The following is a 17,334-nucleotide window of genomic DNA, read 5'->3' on the forward strand; positions in this document are numbered from 1 at the left end:
AGATATATGAGTGGTAGCCACCTAAAGCAGAGGTCAGCATCAAACGTAACGGCTAACGATAAATTCTCTTCACTGAGCATTATGTGTAGTGGTCTCTTCATCAACATTATGTTCAGTTTTGTAAACATAAGGACACAGGCACAGAGGCTAAGTGGCTTGTTAAGGACCAATTACCTCATGCTGGCTCTATTTCAAACTTCTAATTCCTAGGCTAGAAGAAGTTAGTTGCTAAAAGTCTGACTCAGATTTTAAAATGGTATGCTCCTTTGATTTTTATGGGTGATTTTATACATATATATTTTCATCTAAAAAATAAATAAAAATACAGCCTTCATTTTCTATTTTTTCAAATAAATATCTATAAATGAACTTAGTGAATGTCTCTGTCAACTTCCATCTGAAGGTACAGACAACATGCTGTTTTTACTTTTATCATGTCTTCTACTCATGGTATTTTTTTCTAATGGATAGTGTCCATATTTTTCTGACAATTTTATCTATTGTCTTAAATAATAAATAAAAGGTGACTTTCTTTTTGGGCCTATATGTATAATTTTTGTTGAATGAACATTGAGTATTATTATACATTAAAAAGCATTTTTCTGTGGATATTTTACTTAAGAGTTGAATGTCTGCAGATATATACAGTATTTTCGAGATGCTAATTCACTTATTCTTGCTGTAGAACAGCAGCTTTTCATTCCTGTTTTTTTTTTTTTTTCAGATCCAATTGGGACATCTAAAAAGATCAGAATTGGGTTGCATTCTCTCCATATTTCCATATCACTCCAGTTTGTGCTAAAAAATTGATTGTAAAGAGAAAGTCTACACAGAAATTAATTGAATACGTGTCACGGATTGAACTGTATCCCCCCAAAAAATTTCTGTCGACTTGGCTAGGTCATGATTTCCGGTATTATATGACCATTTTGTCATCTGATGTCATTTCCCTATGCGTTGTAAATCCTATCACTAAGATGTAATGAGCTGGATTAGTGGCAGTTATACTGATGAGATCTACAAGATTAGACAATGTCTTGAGCCAATCTCTTTTGAGATACAAAAGAGAGAAGCGACCACGGAGACATGGGGACCTCATACTACCAAGAAGGCAACACTGGGAGCAGAGCATGTCCTTTGGACCCAAGGTTCCTGCACTGAGAAGCTCCTTGACCAGAAGTAGACTGATGACAAAGATCTTCGTCCAGAGCGGACAGAGAAAGAAAGCCTCCCCTGGAGCACAAGGCCCTGGATTCAGACTTCTAACCTACTGGGCTGAGAGAGAATAAATTTCTCTTTGTTAAAGCCATCTGCTTGTGGTATTTCTGTTATAGCATCACTAGATAGATAAGAGTAGTAGAAGGAAACTTAATTTATCTGACTCAAGCCAAATATATTTGAAAAAGCATTTACTAACTCAGTAGTAAGTAAAAAATAAATGAGCACATCTTTGTGAGCTAGTTTAGAACACTTGATAAAGAGTGGAAATGAAAATTCTGAGAGGGTAGTTATTCGGGAAGACTGTTTCTCCCTTAATTAAAATTCTAGTTTCCTTCTTTCCATCTACTCTCTCGGCTTTGCAGTATGGTAGTCACTTATTTAAAGAGGTGTTGGTTAAACAGCACACCCTGCATGTATTTGATGCTCTTCTTATTGGAATTATTATTAGTATTTTTTTATCCTAGAGATGGCACATAACTCCTCAGCCCTAAAGCGTGAGTTGTTCATTGTGACTTCCTTCCATAAGCTGCAGTTTGGAAAGGGAGAAAAAGAGTAACCTTATAATAAAGTAACCTAACAAACACTACCTCGGCTACATGATCAAGGTTAGCATCAAGTGATAAGTCATGATGATAGTATGTATCCTTGATATGGTGCGATGAGATTGGCACTTTTCCTCTGTGGTCTTTCTCACAAATACTGATAAAAACCAAACTCATTGCCATGGAGTCAATTATGACTCATACCGACTCTATATAACAAAGTAGAACTGCCCCATAGAGTTTCCAAGAAGGCCCTGGTGGATTCAAACTGCCAACCTTTTGGTTAGCATCCATAGCTTTTAACCCCTATGCCACCAGGGTTTCCAAATACCAGTGACCCTAGTCTAATCATGAGAAAAACATCAGACAGTTGAGGGACATTCTATAAAAAATGTCTGACCAATGATACGCCTCAAAACTGTCAAGGTCATCAAAAGCAAGGAAAGTCTGAGAAGGAAAGTCAGCCAAAAGGAGCCTAAGGAGACAATATAACTAAATGTAACATAGGACCCTGGATAAGATCCTGGAACTGAAAAGGGACATTAGATAAAAACTAAGAAAATCAGAATAATGTATGGACTTCAGTTAATAATGACTCAATCTTGGTCCATTAATTATAACAGAGGAAACTGGTTCTGGAGTATATGGTACTCTCATCATAACTTTTTTGTAAATCTAAATTTAACCCAAAATTAAAATTGTGTTTAAAAAAAGAAAAAGAATTTATATACACACCCACAAAACAGGTATTATCCTTATTTACAGTTGAGAAAACGGAAGTTCTTAGAGATCCAGTGATCTGCCAAGATCAATAGAAGAGCTTGAATTTGAACCAATGAAGGATTTTCAAATTTAAAAGCAAAGTTTTCCTCCAACGTACCAGTTGCCTCTTGAACAGGATTTAATCACAAATAAAGACTTGACACATCCTTTTGAATTAAAATAAAACCCACTGCCATCGAGTCAATTCTGACTCATAGTGACCCTACAGGACAGGGAAGACCTGCCTCGTAGGGTTTCCAAGGAATGGTTGGTGAATTTGAACTGCCAACCTTTTGGTTAGCAGCCGAACAATTAACCACTGTGCCACCAGGGCTCCAAATGGCATGGTAGATCTCCATTTCCTAAAGGATGAACAGGAAGAGAAGGGCTGTTAGAATTGTTTATATATGTGCATGAAACATGGCAGACTCTTAAACTTATACACACTGATAGGTAGTTGAGCAATAGTCTAATTTTTCCACTGGTAAATAGTATAGCTTGGACAGTCCTTTTTTGAAAGTGATGAATCCAATCACTTATATCCCAGTTTCTGCAGTCTGCAGTCATGGCTTTAGAGAACTTTTTTGCAGATGCTGGTTTCATTTTCCCCTACTCTATCTTTTCATTTATCCAGAGGTCATTCTTATCTCTCCTTCTGCTTGAACCTCAAAGTTGTCCCAGCTTATCTTTGTAATGTCTCTGCACCTGGCATCCCTGATCTTATTAAAAGAGCTCATCTCCTGTCTTCCTGCTTGGAACTTTTTTAGGCAAAAAATTTTAACCCATTTTTTCTACCTCTGCCAATTCTACCTTCATAGCTGCAATACTTTATAAGCCCAGTTTATAATCAGTAACATTCTGAATATTTAAATCATAAGGAAAATGCTTCCTTAGGTTACTTCTTCAAAGACAGAACCTAACAAAAAGACAATGTTTCTTTCTGTAAAACAATGTGATGAATGTACTATTAGCCTTTGTCTAATAAGAATTCATATTTTTCTGTGAACAGATTAATGGGTTAATGTTCTTTCCTTACACCATCAAAAACTGAATGGTCAAATGGATTTTTCTCAACAAGATCCAATGCTGAATGATCTAAATATGTGGTTATGTGACCTAAATGCTTTGTTTTCTCTTTTAAATATAGCCTTGTCTGGACTCTGATCTCTTCCCCGCCCAAGAAAGAAAAGTCCTAAAGCATTTAGAATCCAATAACCTTATTCTTAAAGCCAACCCCAACTTTTAACTACCCTCCCATAGACAATTGTGAATGTTGGCTACTAAACCAGTATAGCCACAAAAGCACGAGAGGCCAAAAAATGCTGTTAGTGTTACTTACTGAAGACCCTCAGTGCCTGGCAGTAAACTGACTGTGCCCTTTAACACTCCAGTGAACTGCATAGTCACTACTCTCCCACCCATATCCATCCAGTATAGCAGCTGCTACATGGACAAGAGATAAACATCTGGGAAGCAGTTTTAGGAGCCTCTAAGAGGAGATATGGGAGCAGAGCACAGGAGTAGGCCCCGGGCCCCTGTACACATAGGTCCTAATGGAAAGAAAAAGTTCTTCTGGGAACTGTGAATGCTTAGGAGGATGACAGACATACACTTCTAGGTATATCTAGCCAGGCAGTGACAGAGAGATTTCCTTGGTTTCTGAATTGTTTATCCCCAGCCCTACCTTTATCTTCTCACTTAACTTACCATTTTGAAATGATCTCCTTTTGTTAATAACTCCCCAAGTGCTCAGATATTCCTCCCAGGTGGGAACTTGGCTTAAGCATCTTTTTATTCCTAGGATGTAATGGAGCTTAGGCAAGTAGTCAGTTATTTCATAAATGTTTGCTGAATTGTTGAATGCTTTCCAGGTAGGCACTAAAACTACAATGTAAAGACGATCTCAAAAAGTGAGTATATATGCCCTTTATGCTTCAGGTGTTCCAGAAAAAGAACTGCAGTTTGGTTTAGTTACTCCTTGTTTTATTGCTGCTAACAATTTGAAAATAACTGGTAAGATTCAAGAGTTAAAGATGAAAGTAATGCGAAGCTGGCAGATTTCTAAAGATGCATTTTCTTCTTTAAAAAATGTTATGCTGCTAAACAATCATAGCAGGTGGGAGCTATTGAAAACCTACAGCAAGAAAAAGCTTAATATTAAAAATTAAAGACAATTCAATTCAGCCATAAAAAAGGCCTTTGACATAGTTGATAATCCATGCAGGCAGCTAGCTATATTTAACAATAATTATTTTGGTTCTACTGTTAATGTTTAAATCAGATACATAAACAGCACTTTTATGTTGTTTAATAATCTCAGATCAGTATCCCTTCTGATGTCAATCCTGTCTCTAAGTCCCAGAGATGCTTGTGCGTGGCTCCTTTCAAATAATGCTGTTTTCATGAATGAAGGCAAAAGGTGGGGTGGGAATAACATGTCTAATGAAACAGCACCTTCCTATTTTTCTGACTGAAGTCAGGCTTCCCTCTGCTCCCTGAGGTTCCCATAATAACAAAGACACACAAAGGTTTTATTGTTGGTGAGAGGTAGTCCTGACTCACACTGTGTCCTTAATGGTTTGCCAAGAACTGCTGGAGTCAAATCTATCACTTAGTGACTCAGAGTCATTCTGAAATGGCAAAAAAGTCCCTATAAGAGCCCATCCATTTACTTGAACTAGTTTAGTAGTTCTAGGTTGCAGAAAATATATCAGAGTTACTTCAATTTTGCCACAATAGTAGTTTTATTTTCAGAGAAGTCTCTTGAGAAAACATCTGCCAATGATATCTAATATTTATTCAATGTTCTCAGAAGACTTGTTTATGACTACTCTAATAGACACAGTATCTTAGGCTGAAAGAACTTAGACATCAATTACTCTAGCTCAAAAGATCTCATTTCACAGATGATGAAACTGGGTTGTAAAGATGTTAGACCACTGGCCCAATGTTACAGACCTAAAGAAGCTGAGATAAGAACCTAGGTCTCCTGACAGCAAGAGGAGGTGCTATTTTCACCATGTCATTTTTCTGCCCAATAAACATTTCTGTGTAAAATCATAATAATCAAAAAGGAAGACAACACTTGAAACAATTTGTTTTCCTCCTTCACTAAAACAGTCTTGAAGTATCTGAGATTAATGAGGGTCAAGCTGACTTTTAAAATACATCCAGAGAACTTGGCAAGTCTTTCCCAAATTTAACAATGATTGATCCATGGAAAATTTTCCTCCTAACATACGAATCCTTTTTGTGCAAACATGTTCAATCAACCACTTGTGAATGTCTTCTATTTATAGGAAAATGTTCTGATGTCAGTCACAGCATGATAGACTTTGGAAGCAAGCACAATTTGAATGTACATTTTCTGGCATATATGTGAAAATAACCACGTATTATCAATTAAAGAAAATCATTTATTTCTTTTTAACTTTAGTAAATTATGTGAGGTAACATTTAGAGAAATACAGATAGTTTGAATATCCACTACAATCAAAAACTGCTCTGAATTTCTGCTTTCTTGTTTTTAGTAATCTTTCAATATTCTAGGGCCTTGGACCCCTTTTTGAGTTGTCCAATACCCCCAGAAAACTGAAACTGGAGCCAGGATTAGACCTACACAAGGCATGGCACACTGCTTGCCTCAGTCTTCCTTCCTTCTAACATATAATCAAAAAAAACCAAACCCAGTGCCGTCAAGTCGATTCCAACTCATAGCAACACTATAGGACAGAGTAGAACTGCCCCATAGAGTTTCCAAGGAGCACCTGGGGGATCTGAACTGCTGACCCTTTGGTCAGCAGCCATAGAACTGAACCACTACGCCACCAGGGTTTCCTATGCATGTCTAAATTCTGGGTTTCCGATATAAGATTAAGCACCAATTTACACTCAGAAAAGGAACAAGCAAAGCTTCTTTTATTGCCAATTCCCATGGCTTTTTTCTGAGAAGACAAACTACTGAAGTATGCAGATATATATGACTTTGTCATCATCTTGCTTTCTCCCCTCCTCTCTTCTCACTGTTCTTCCATAATTACTCCATCTCATTCCTTTCCTCTCTCTGTGTCACACACACACACACACACAACACACACAAATACACACACACCATCTTACCATCAGAAAAGCTGTAACACAGGATTCCTAACTCAGAGAATGACTGGTTTATAATCTCCTGTTTTAGTCTACTTATCACAGAAATACCACAAGTATGGCTTTAACAAAGAGAAATTTATTCTCTCACAGTCTAGTAGGCTACAAGTCCAAAGTCAGGGTGTTGGTTCCAGGGGAAGGCTTCAATTGCTCTGTCAGCTCTGGAGGAAGGTCCTTGTCTTCAATCTTCCCCTGAAGTAAGAGCTTCTCATTGCAGGAATTCCGAATCCAAAGGAAGTGCTATTCTCCTGGCTCTTTGTTTCTTGGTGATATGAGGTCCCGATGTCTCTCTGCTCCCTTCTCTCTTTTATGTCTCCAAAGAGACTGGCTTAAAACACAACCTAATCTTGTAGATTGAGTCCTGCCTCAACAACATAACTGTCATTAATCCTACCTCACTAACATCACAAAGGTAGAATTTATAACACATAGAAAAATCACATCAGATGACAAAATGGTGGATAATCACATAATACTGGGAATCATGGACTAGCCAAGTTGACATACATATTTTGGGGGACACAACTCAATCTATAACACCTCCCTTAGCAAGAATACAAACGTCTACATTTTATGACCATGCTTTTCTTGCTAGAAACTTTTGACAGGTCACCATAGCTGTTTTTTTTTTTTTTCCCTTCCTGAATCTATTTAATTAATTCTGAACATAACATAAAGGCTCATTTTAAAAATATAGAAGTCCAGTTTCTAATGTTTCAAATTCAATAATTGCATTTTCTTAAACTTTATAACTACTTGTCACTTTGCATCCTATTATAGTGCTTCTTCACGCACATTATAAGGTTAAATTTGATCTGATCCCACCGGACCCAGTGAATCTACTCATAGAAAGATTGGTTTACCTATTCATTCAACAAACACTTATATGGTTTACCCCCTAGTTGCTTACAAATCAAAACTAGCTCTGTAAGATAAAATGGGTATTAAAAATTCAACATTAGTTGCAATTCATCTGATGAGTTCTGAAATAGCCACGGCTGGTTCAAAAGTGATAAGGAGGCAATGAATATGGACCTATTCAAAAACCACCTTTAAAACAGGTGACTTTCAGAAAGAAAATCACTGTCAAAAAGGTCTATTTAATTGAAACATACAAACTTTTGAATAATCAAATAATTGTGGCATAGATAGCAATGTCTTATATTTCTAAAGTTATTGATTTATTTTCTTATTCCTTAGCCACATTATAGTACAAACAACAAACACCTCCACAGAAACCTCTGGAATCTCCTGGAAGAGACCACACAGGGATAGGAGAATCCCCTTGTGCTTCATTTCTCCTGGCTTTGCCTTTCTCAGCTTCACATGGCTAGAACCAGTGAACTTCAAAGCTGAATAGTCAGTTCAATTTTAGTTTCTAAACTAATCCAACCTAATGCAGAAAATACTTCAAGAATCTTGACCATCCAGTCACTAAAACTTGGAAATTAATACCCATCCAAATTCAGGGACCAGGTGCTCCAGCTCTCTATCCCACACGACTTCCTTTACGGTTCTCTGTTCCTCATCTCTTGTCAGATGGCTGGAGCCCTGCTCCTCCTAGACAACTGTCCGCTGCTCTCCAGGCTGGAATCCTCATTGGCTCATCCAATTCTCATAAATCCTCATGAGCTGGGTAAGACCATCTTCAATTTACATGTAACAAAACAGTGTTTGGCCCAGAAAGAAAAGCCACTCATGGTAAAATTAGAAATGTGGTTGGGCTTTGGGACACATAGATTGGTTTTCTCAGTTCTCAAGGTCAAAATGCTTAGGTCAGGAGAGAGAGCTGGTTCTGGGCAGCACGTGCCCACACCAGAAATTCCTCTAGGGTTTAGCATCCACCATGCCTAGCATGGTCGATATGTTCTGGAGAAAAAAATGTGTGTGTGTGCGTGTGATAGAGACAGACAGTGACAGAGACAGACAGAGGCAAGGGGAGAGAAACTGAAAGACAACTAAGAGCTATTTAAGGAGTAATACATGAGAAGTCCTGGTAGTGCAGTGGTTAAACTGCTCAGCTGCAAGCCAAAAAGCAGGCGGTTGAAATTATGGGAGAAAGATGTGGTAGTCTCTCTTCCTTAAAGATTTACAGCCTAGGAAACCGTACAGGGCAGTTCTACTCTATCTTATATGGTCACTATCAGTTTGAATCAACTTGATGGCAGTGAGTTAGTCTGTTTTTGTATACATTTATGCAGTGTGATGACTGCACAAACCCAAGGGATATTATTCATAATAGCTACAATGAAAATAGCATTCCCTGGCATTGTCCAATGCAGCAACCCTGAAAGAGTAACATCAGGAACCCAGAACTACTACAGTAAAACCTGTGAGAGCCGGAACTCAAAGGGACTGATTTGTTTTTCCAGGTCTCACAAGTTTTTCCGCCTTTGATAGGGTGCAGTCTTACCACTTTTCTATCATTCTCTATTAGTGGATAATATTTGGCTTTTCCTTCTCTGACAGGTTTCCACCTTACACAGGTTCCAGTTTTCACAGGTTTTTAACGTGAAGGCATGAGTTTTAAATTTGAGAAACATTCTGCCCTCTGTAACCCAGAGAAATAAATGTTGGCCCTAGGACCAGAAGCTCTTTAGCAATGGATTGTGGTCAGGTGTCAGAATGGGTGCTTACTCAGGGGACAAGGAGTAAAAACTTATTAGTTAGAATCGAACTCAAGATCTCTGTCCCTTTCCAGAAAACAAAAGCCTGTTTTACCCACAATCTTCCATGTCCCAGCTGATGACTACTGTATCTTTCCAATTGCTTAGGCCAAACCTGGAAGCCACACCTGACTTGTCTCTTTCTTACACACTCTTTCCGAATCCTTCTGGCTCTACTTTCAGAACAAAGCCAGATTCTGAATACTATAATGACCTTCTAACAGGTGTCCTGCTTCAACTTTTGTCCCAATGGCTCCCCCAACACCATTATAGTCTATTTCCATCCTCCCTGGAAAAGTGAATGCCCTTACAATGAAATCTAAAGTCTTAGTGGTCAGGGCCCCCTTCTATCACCTTTCTGGCTCCCCTCTACTAATTTCCTTCTTCCTCACTCCTCTCCAGTGATGTAGCTTCCTTGCTCTTTCTTGGACAAGACAGGCATGTTCCTCTGGCCTTAGGGCCTTTGCTCTCTGAATGCTCATTCTTCATGGAATACTTTACCCCAGATATACATTTCAATCACTCCCTCACCTTCTTCAAGGTTTTGTTCACTTGTTAACACTCTCTATGAAGTTCTCTAACCATCCTAGTAATACTGCAAATTACCCTTTGATTCCTCAGTCCAGACATTTCTGATTCCCTCTCCACTGTTCTTTTTTCTTTCTTTCTTTAAGTCATAAATGTATCTAAAACTGAAATACTAGGTTGAATATATCCTCATCATCTTTACTATATAGTATAATAAATGTGAGTTACAAGAGGAATCTGTTTGTTTTTTTCACTAATGTATGCCAAACACTAGAACATTGCCCAGCACAGCGTAGCTGCTCAACTAACAGCTGCTGAATGAATAAATGATGTCTGAATTTTAAAAAATATTAGCCAAAGTAGTGGCCAGTGACCACAACAAGAGGCACAAGTAAATAAATAACTCTTTAAAAGGGATTGTGGTTTTCTTACCGTCAAAAGTCTTATTTTTAGTAAGCATTTCTGAGAGGGCCTTGTTATTATCAAAAGTTCAGTGGATCTCATGATAGGAGGGTAGGACCCGAGGAACTGGAATATAAAATATAGTGCTACCTCATTTTGTTCTCCAGTTTGGTCAAGTAGATTATATGCAGACAAGGAAAGTGAGGTCCAAAGAAATTAAATTCTTATTAAATACTGCAGAGCTAAGCCAGAGAACCCAGGAGCGTTAAATCCACAGTCCTTGGTGTTTCCATTCCCCTTCACTTCACTCAGTCAGGACAGGCTTCCTAACGTGAGAGTCTGCATGGTAGCAGCCGCCTGGTGACCGATATCACTGTCTACAGCTCAGCTATGAAAAGGATGGACAATGTAATAATTAGATCATGGGGTATCAGAATTGGATATGTATATTGTTTTATTTGCTTCAGTTGCAAGAACTACTGGCTCTACATTCTTAAGCCTTTAAAATTGTTTGTATTTTCATAATCTGAATCTTTTGTGACTGCTAATACTTGGAAGCACATCAAAGACAGCCAGACACTGAAACTCTGAGGTGACCCATTTTCATCATAGGCTGAATGACTATCCAGCAATGGGTGGTAGTGAAAATTTTTACTTTTCAGGGTGGCTGAAATAAGTGATCCTAAAAGCTTCTTCCTGCTCTCAGTTTGTTCAATCATTGGTTACTCACTCCCAAGCAATGATCCTAACACTTGTATTTCCTCACAGTACTCAGTTATCAAAGCTCTTTTTATTGCAATTAATACCTGTTCATAAATATCATGACGTTCATCCTAGGCACCAGTGTTTCTAATGATACGGGTCAAGGTTCATGTCACTCTATTACATTTGTTTTGCCGATTGCTTCATCTTCTATCACTTGCGCACCTCTATTTAAAGATCTGGGAAACTTTGGAGAATTCTCTGCCTTTAAAGGAAACCCACATTTCTATCACATCTGGATCGTTTGTGATGCCATATGAAATTCTGAGAGTTTCTTCTCTCACTTGGATTTGAATTCTTACATTTTTCTCACCCTGGGATTTGTGAAACTCTGTCTTTTTGTTTTTCCCAAGTCCCCGTTACAAATCTAAATATCCATAAGTTCCTTGTCTTGGCTGTTATGTCTGAATACTAAGATTAATATCATCTCCATTTCACCCATGTTTTTTTCTGGCTGATCAGCATTATGCACAATCCATTTGTTGTTCTTCGTCAACATTTACAGACATGAAATTTTCAGTTCAAGAAGATAAGACTTTATCAGATGCTCTGCTTTCAACAGAATGAGCTTCAAAAGAACTGGATCATCATATGTAAGATTTTAACCAAACCAAACCCTTAAAAAAGAAAAAAAAATGATAGTCTTCATTAGTCGGGTGAAATTAAACCAAACGAACTTCTCAAAGATTAGACCAATACGACTGTAACTGTTTTGTCTATTAAATTAATTGTCATAGTTTGATTAGACCAGAATACACAGGGCAATATATATATATATACACACACACACACACACACACGTATATTTCAAATCGTACAAATTAAATTTATAAACCAAGAAGAGAAACAACTTTTCAAACTATCCAGCTAAAAATGATATATGTACTTTACTTGAACGTCGTTTATAGGATTCATAAATGTGTAATGATTCTAAACCAAATCAGATAGTTTTCTCTTTAAAAACAAAGAATTTAGAAAAATTAGGTCATGTAATTAACAGTAGTATATATACATATAAATACTATATATATATATATATATATATATATGAATTTAGAAAATGACTTAGGGAGAAGGCACTGCATTAAACAAGCAGACAAATAAAGGCCAACATTATCAGGAAGGCATTGTTCTAATGAGGACATGCTCTCCAGATCCTGGGAAGTATCTGTTGACAAACCACAAATGAAACACATGAAATCTTCATGCTAGCATGTTGGTAGATTTTTTTTGACCCTTTCATATTTTCATAATGCAAGCCCAACACCAAATGGAATATCACGACACAAAAATATAAACAGTAGAAGAAGTCAAGTTTACACTGCTGAAGTAACTGGATCAGCTAAAATTTACTTCATCTTAGCTAGAAAACATTCTCATAGGAAAAGGGAAAAAGCAAGAATTTGACAAGTAAACTGGAGATCAGACCCCGAGCACCTTTGCTTGTTAGTTGTGTGTCCTTGAGATGCTTCCTTCACCCTAAGGATTTGTTCCTTATTTATGAACCAGGAATAATGATAATAATACCTGCCTAGCAAGGTTTTCACAAGAATTGGATGTAGGCTAAGAAGCTAATTCACAGCATGATAAACAGCTGCTGAATATGTGATACTGTTTTAAAATTAAGCTTGTTCTATATAGTACTCTTTATATTTCTTAGGTTTACATGTCTTGAAAATAGTTTTCAATTACGTCCTAACATTTAAAAGATAACTCAAGTGGCTTTTATTTTAATTATTCCTACTCTCACTGCATCTAATTATACTCTAAGCTCTTCAACTGATAACCACTGAATTTACATACCAAATAAATATTTATTTTGTGATTCTTTCCAGATAACTGTATGGTTATATTTTAATTCTTTAGCGTCACGTCCTATTATTTTACACTTTCCTTCCACTAGAAATGTTTATTCCTAAATGAAATAATCTCATGCACTTAACCTTCTGGTAAATTATATTAAAAAAATTAAAAAAACAGGTGTGGGGGACAGAAAAAAAAGCTTTAAATCAAACAGCAGTTTCACATTTCATGCAGCTTGCCTACATTTAGTTTCCATCCGTTTTTTAATAAAATAACCAAGACTAGCTATATGACTTCACTTCATTGTAGGTCACTTTTATCACCTGAAATATTAGCATATGGACTGAATGACCAAATAAGTTTCAAAATGCTATAATTTTATTAGTACTCATTTTAAACCTAACATTGGAAAACGTCAACCAGCCCTCTGTGTTATCTTCAGTGCAGATCTCTATGTTCATTCATACTTGGAACCCTTTTGCATATCCTTAGGCGTATTGCAGGGTTTTTATTTATAATTTTGTTTTAAATTCTATATAGCATTTTACTCAGGATTTTAAAACCTTTTTATTTGTAGACTTTTCAGAGGTGTTTTTCGCTTCATTCATATTCCTTTTCTCTGCACACTAGCAAAAGCTTCTTGAATACGTGTTCTTATCAAACCTACTGTATACAAGGTGATGTGCTTGTCCTCAGGATACAGAAAATGACACAAGACGGTCCTTGCTCTCCAGGAACCCAGAATCTCCTAGGAGACAGCCATGTGTATATTTGAGTAAATATCTATGGACAATGCCCTCTAGAAACATGTACAAGGCAGATGAGAACCAAGGAAAGAATTACAAGCCAAAAGTCGTGAAGATTTACTAGGAAGAAGCCATGTCTATTACGAATTTTGAAGTATAGGCAGTCCTCAGCTTATAAACGTCCCACATTTTTACTAACCAACCCCCGTAAAGCCTATTGTGTTAAAAATTCGAGGTACATTCAGTGTTCGTAATAACGAATGGGCACTACTTTGCAACATGCATCAAAACATTATTATTATTACTGTGTTATTATGTTAAAGATGTTTTAGTGTATCTGGAAGCTTTTTTTTAGTATCTTTATGCAGAGAAAAGTACTCTAAGACAAACATTTGACTAACTGATCTTAGATAGCAACCACACTTAACTGTTCCAACTTAAAGGAAAGATTTAGGAACGGAACTCGTTTGTAATCCAGAGATTGCCTGTATGCGTAAAAAGTACAGGTAATGAGGAAACAAAAATACCAAAGAATGAAAAGTTAAATATAATTTATAGTTACTTTTGACAGTCATTGGCATATTTCATGTACCTATTGAATATTAAATCTTTCTAGTTATGTTAATGCCCTGCAAAGTTGGTGGTTCAAATAACCTGGAGGCACCTTGGAAGTAAAGGCTGGTGATCTACTTCTGAAAGGTTACAGCCTTGAAAACCCTATGTAGTAGTTTTACTCTGCCTACATGCGGTCGTCAAGAGTCACAATCAACTTGATACCAACTACCAACAAAGGTATGTACTATATACAAGGCTTAATATCTTTAATGGTAAAGCTCTTTCTAATTTTACTTATAATATATTGCCATGAATTCCACTAGAATATAAACTCCATCAGGACAGGGGCTTTTTGTTTTTTTGGGTTCACCAACATAAGCATTAAGAAAAATGCCTGACTCACACTATGCATTCAATGAATATTTGTTAAAATGACTAAAGGAACGAATTCTCTGACATTTCAGTTTTTACAAATATTTACAGAGTGAGAGTACACTCTCTATATAATACATTTTTGTCTCACTATCCAGTATAAGGAGATACAAAGAGGACTAATGTCTGAACCTTATCTCATGGAGTTCACAATAGAAGATAATACTAGGATCGGCTACTCCTCAACTCTCTGAAAGAAAAATGCTTTCCACGAATAGAGGGCAGACTAATGGAGAAAACCAAACCCAAACCCACTGCCATCGAGTCGATTCCAACTCATAGCGACCCTATGGGTCACAGTAGAACTTCCCCATAGAGTTTCCAAGGAGCGCCTGGTGGATTTGAACCGCCGACCTTTCGGTTAGCAGCTCCAACACTTAACCACTATGCCACCAGGGTTTCCGACTAACGGAGAGGACAAGTGAAAACACAGAAAGAGTTTCTAGTTTAATTGCCTGAAGCCAGGAAAGTCAGTTAAACGATGATGACACTCTGCCTGCTCAAGGCTTGCTTTTTACCTCCTTCTCTTTATCTCTTGCTTTGTCCAGGTTGCCTGTGTTACCACCTTTTTGGGTTAATATCGTTTCCTTCCCTGCCAGCCTTCAAGAATGAAGATGATTAAAGTGGGCCTAGTTCTGCAGTCAGAAGCCTATACTTAAGATCAGTAGCTATAACAGGCCTCCAATTTCAAAAACTATGAATAGGTACCAAAGTGAGTTTCCAGTGAGTCAGCTGTAAGGCATAATAATTCCTGCCTAACATCACATCAGGTCCCTCCCTGACTTGAAAACTCACTGTCTGCCTAAGACCTCAATCTCCATCCCTACATCTCTCCCTTCTATTAGCTGTTGCCCTTCGTTCTAAAACCAAGGAAATCACTAAAAAAAGAAAGACTAAATAAAACTTTTTATTTTTTATGAACAAAGTATTCCATTTGAGTAAAATTTGCCCTGTAAATTCCATACTGCCTGGTGCACAGTAAATGTTAAATAACTGCTTACAATAACAGGGAAGAGAGAGCGCTTATAACTCAGAAAATGATATTTTTATTTCTGATCTGGGCAAAATGAATCATGCTCCTTGCTCTCAACCTGAACAACTTAGAAATACTGTCTTTCTAAGAAGGCACAGTATAAAAGTTGGAATAGTGCAGGAAATAAAAAAAAAGAAAACTATCACTGATAGAGAGTAATTTAAAATCAAACTAGTTGACTGACTTCTATCTAATTTATACAAGTTGCACAGCCATGATTCAGAAATTTAATCTATCACTTACAACAATGTGACAACTTTGGAACCATCATAAAAACCCCAAGGACCTCAGGTGGTGACTGCATGAAGAAATATACCTCCTATCTTTCTTTCTTCCTTTATTCATCATTCTCACATTACAGGTAAAGAAAATGAAGATGCTGGGGCACAAAGAGATTAAGTGCTTTGTCCAGGACCATATGCACAAAAAAATGGCTGAACTGTCATTTGAACCCATGTCTGTCTGACTCCAGACCCCAGGATCTCTAGAGAGCTACAGCTGCACTCTCTGGATACTTTCTTTCAAGTCAAATTTACACAGTTTCAGAAGAAATAGGTTAGGCTATACAATTGAATGAGCTCTCAGTGGATGTGTCGCCAAAGAGCATAGTATAATGATTAGACCAAAAAGTCACAATTATTAAATTAGAAGAACAAAAATGATAATGTTCCCACACTGATAAGAATGCAGTATGTGCACAACTCAAGGCATTGTTTATTGCTATTCGGTAGCATCTATCACAATCTTTTTTTTTTTTAATCACAATCTAAAAAAGTTAATATTACTTAGTGCTTTAGAAAATAAATCCCAAATAATTTAAAATTGTGGACAAAACAAAATGTATGGAGAGATCCACCTTACCATTATTTATCATAGCAAAAAATAAAAAACTAAATAAAAAACAAACAAAAACAACAAAAGACATTTCCAACAATTAGAATCACAAACCCAAAACCAAACCAACTGCTATTGAGTTGATTCCCACTCATAGGGACTCTACAGGACAGAGCAGAACTGCCCCATAGGGTTTCCAAAGAGCAGCTGGTGGATTTAAACTGCCAACTTATTAGTTAGCAGCTGAGCTCTTAACCACTGTGCCACCAGGGTGCCAATAGCTACGTTAGTATTGGAAGTTGATTCCATTAAATACTATGGAGACATGAAAAATAACTGATTATGAAGATCATTTTAAGAACATGTGAAAATACTTATGATACATGTTGGTCCTATCCCTCAGCTCCAGCTACCTTACCCCCGAAGGTCAGAGAGAACAGAAACAACCTGACTCCAACCTGGACTCCCTAAATGTTAAGTCAGTTCAGTATGCTAAGCTGGCATGAACAAGGACTAACCCAATAAATGAACTGAATGTTGCTTCCTTGTCCTATCTCCAAAAACACATTCATTGCTACTAGAAAAGGTAGAAAGCTTAACTAAGTTGACCAAGTGAAATGAAAAATGATGTATTCAAAAAATGCACGACAAGATAAAACAAACCTACAACGATATCATTGGAGGGAAATAGTAAAAATACTCCCAATAATAAAAACTTTCTTTTTTCAATTATGACCTATTTTTTATATTTGTATAGTGTGGTTCTGTGACTTTTCAAAAATAGTTCAATTTTTTTAATCTATACGGTCATTCACAAACACTCAAATTTAAGGTATGCATGTTTGCTTTTGCAAAGTCAAAGATATTATAACATAATGAAGATAAAAAGACAT

The 17,334-nt window shown here is 37.0% G+C and overlaps 1 protein-coding gene across 1 annotated transcript in view; it reads right to left on the reverse strand.

The window, feature by feature from the left end:
- The window catches only part of MMP16 (matrix metallopeptidase 16), a 307,074-nt gene that overhangs the window by 204,884 nt on the left and 84,856 nt on the right, over positions 1–17,334 (reverse strand). The window lies entirely within an intron of this gene.

This window comes from Loxodonta africana, chromosome 14 (genome assembly GCF_030014295.1).
Source record: "Loxodonta africana isolate mLoxAfr1 chromosome 14, mLoxAfr1.hap2, whole genome shotgun sequence".
Lineage (NCBI taxonomy): Eukaryota > Metazoa > Chordata > Mammalia > Proboscidea > Elephantidae > Loxodonta > Loxodonta africana.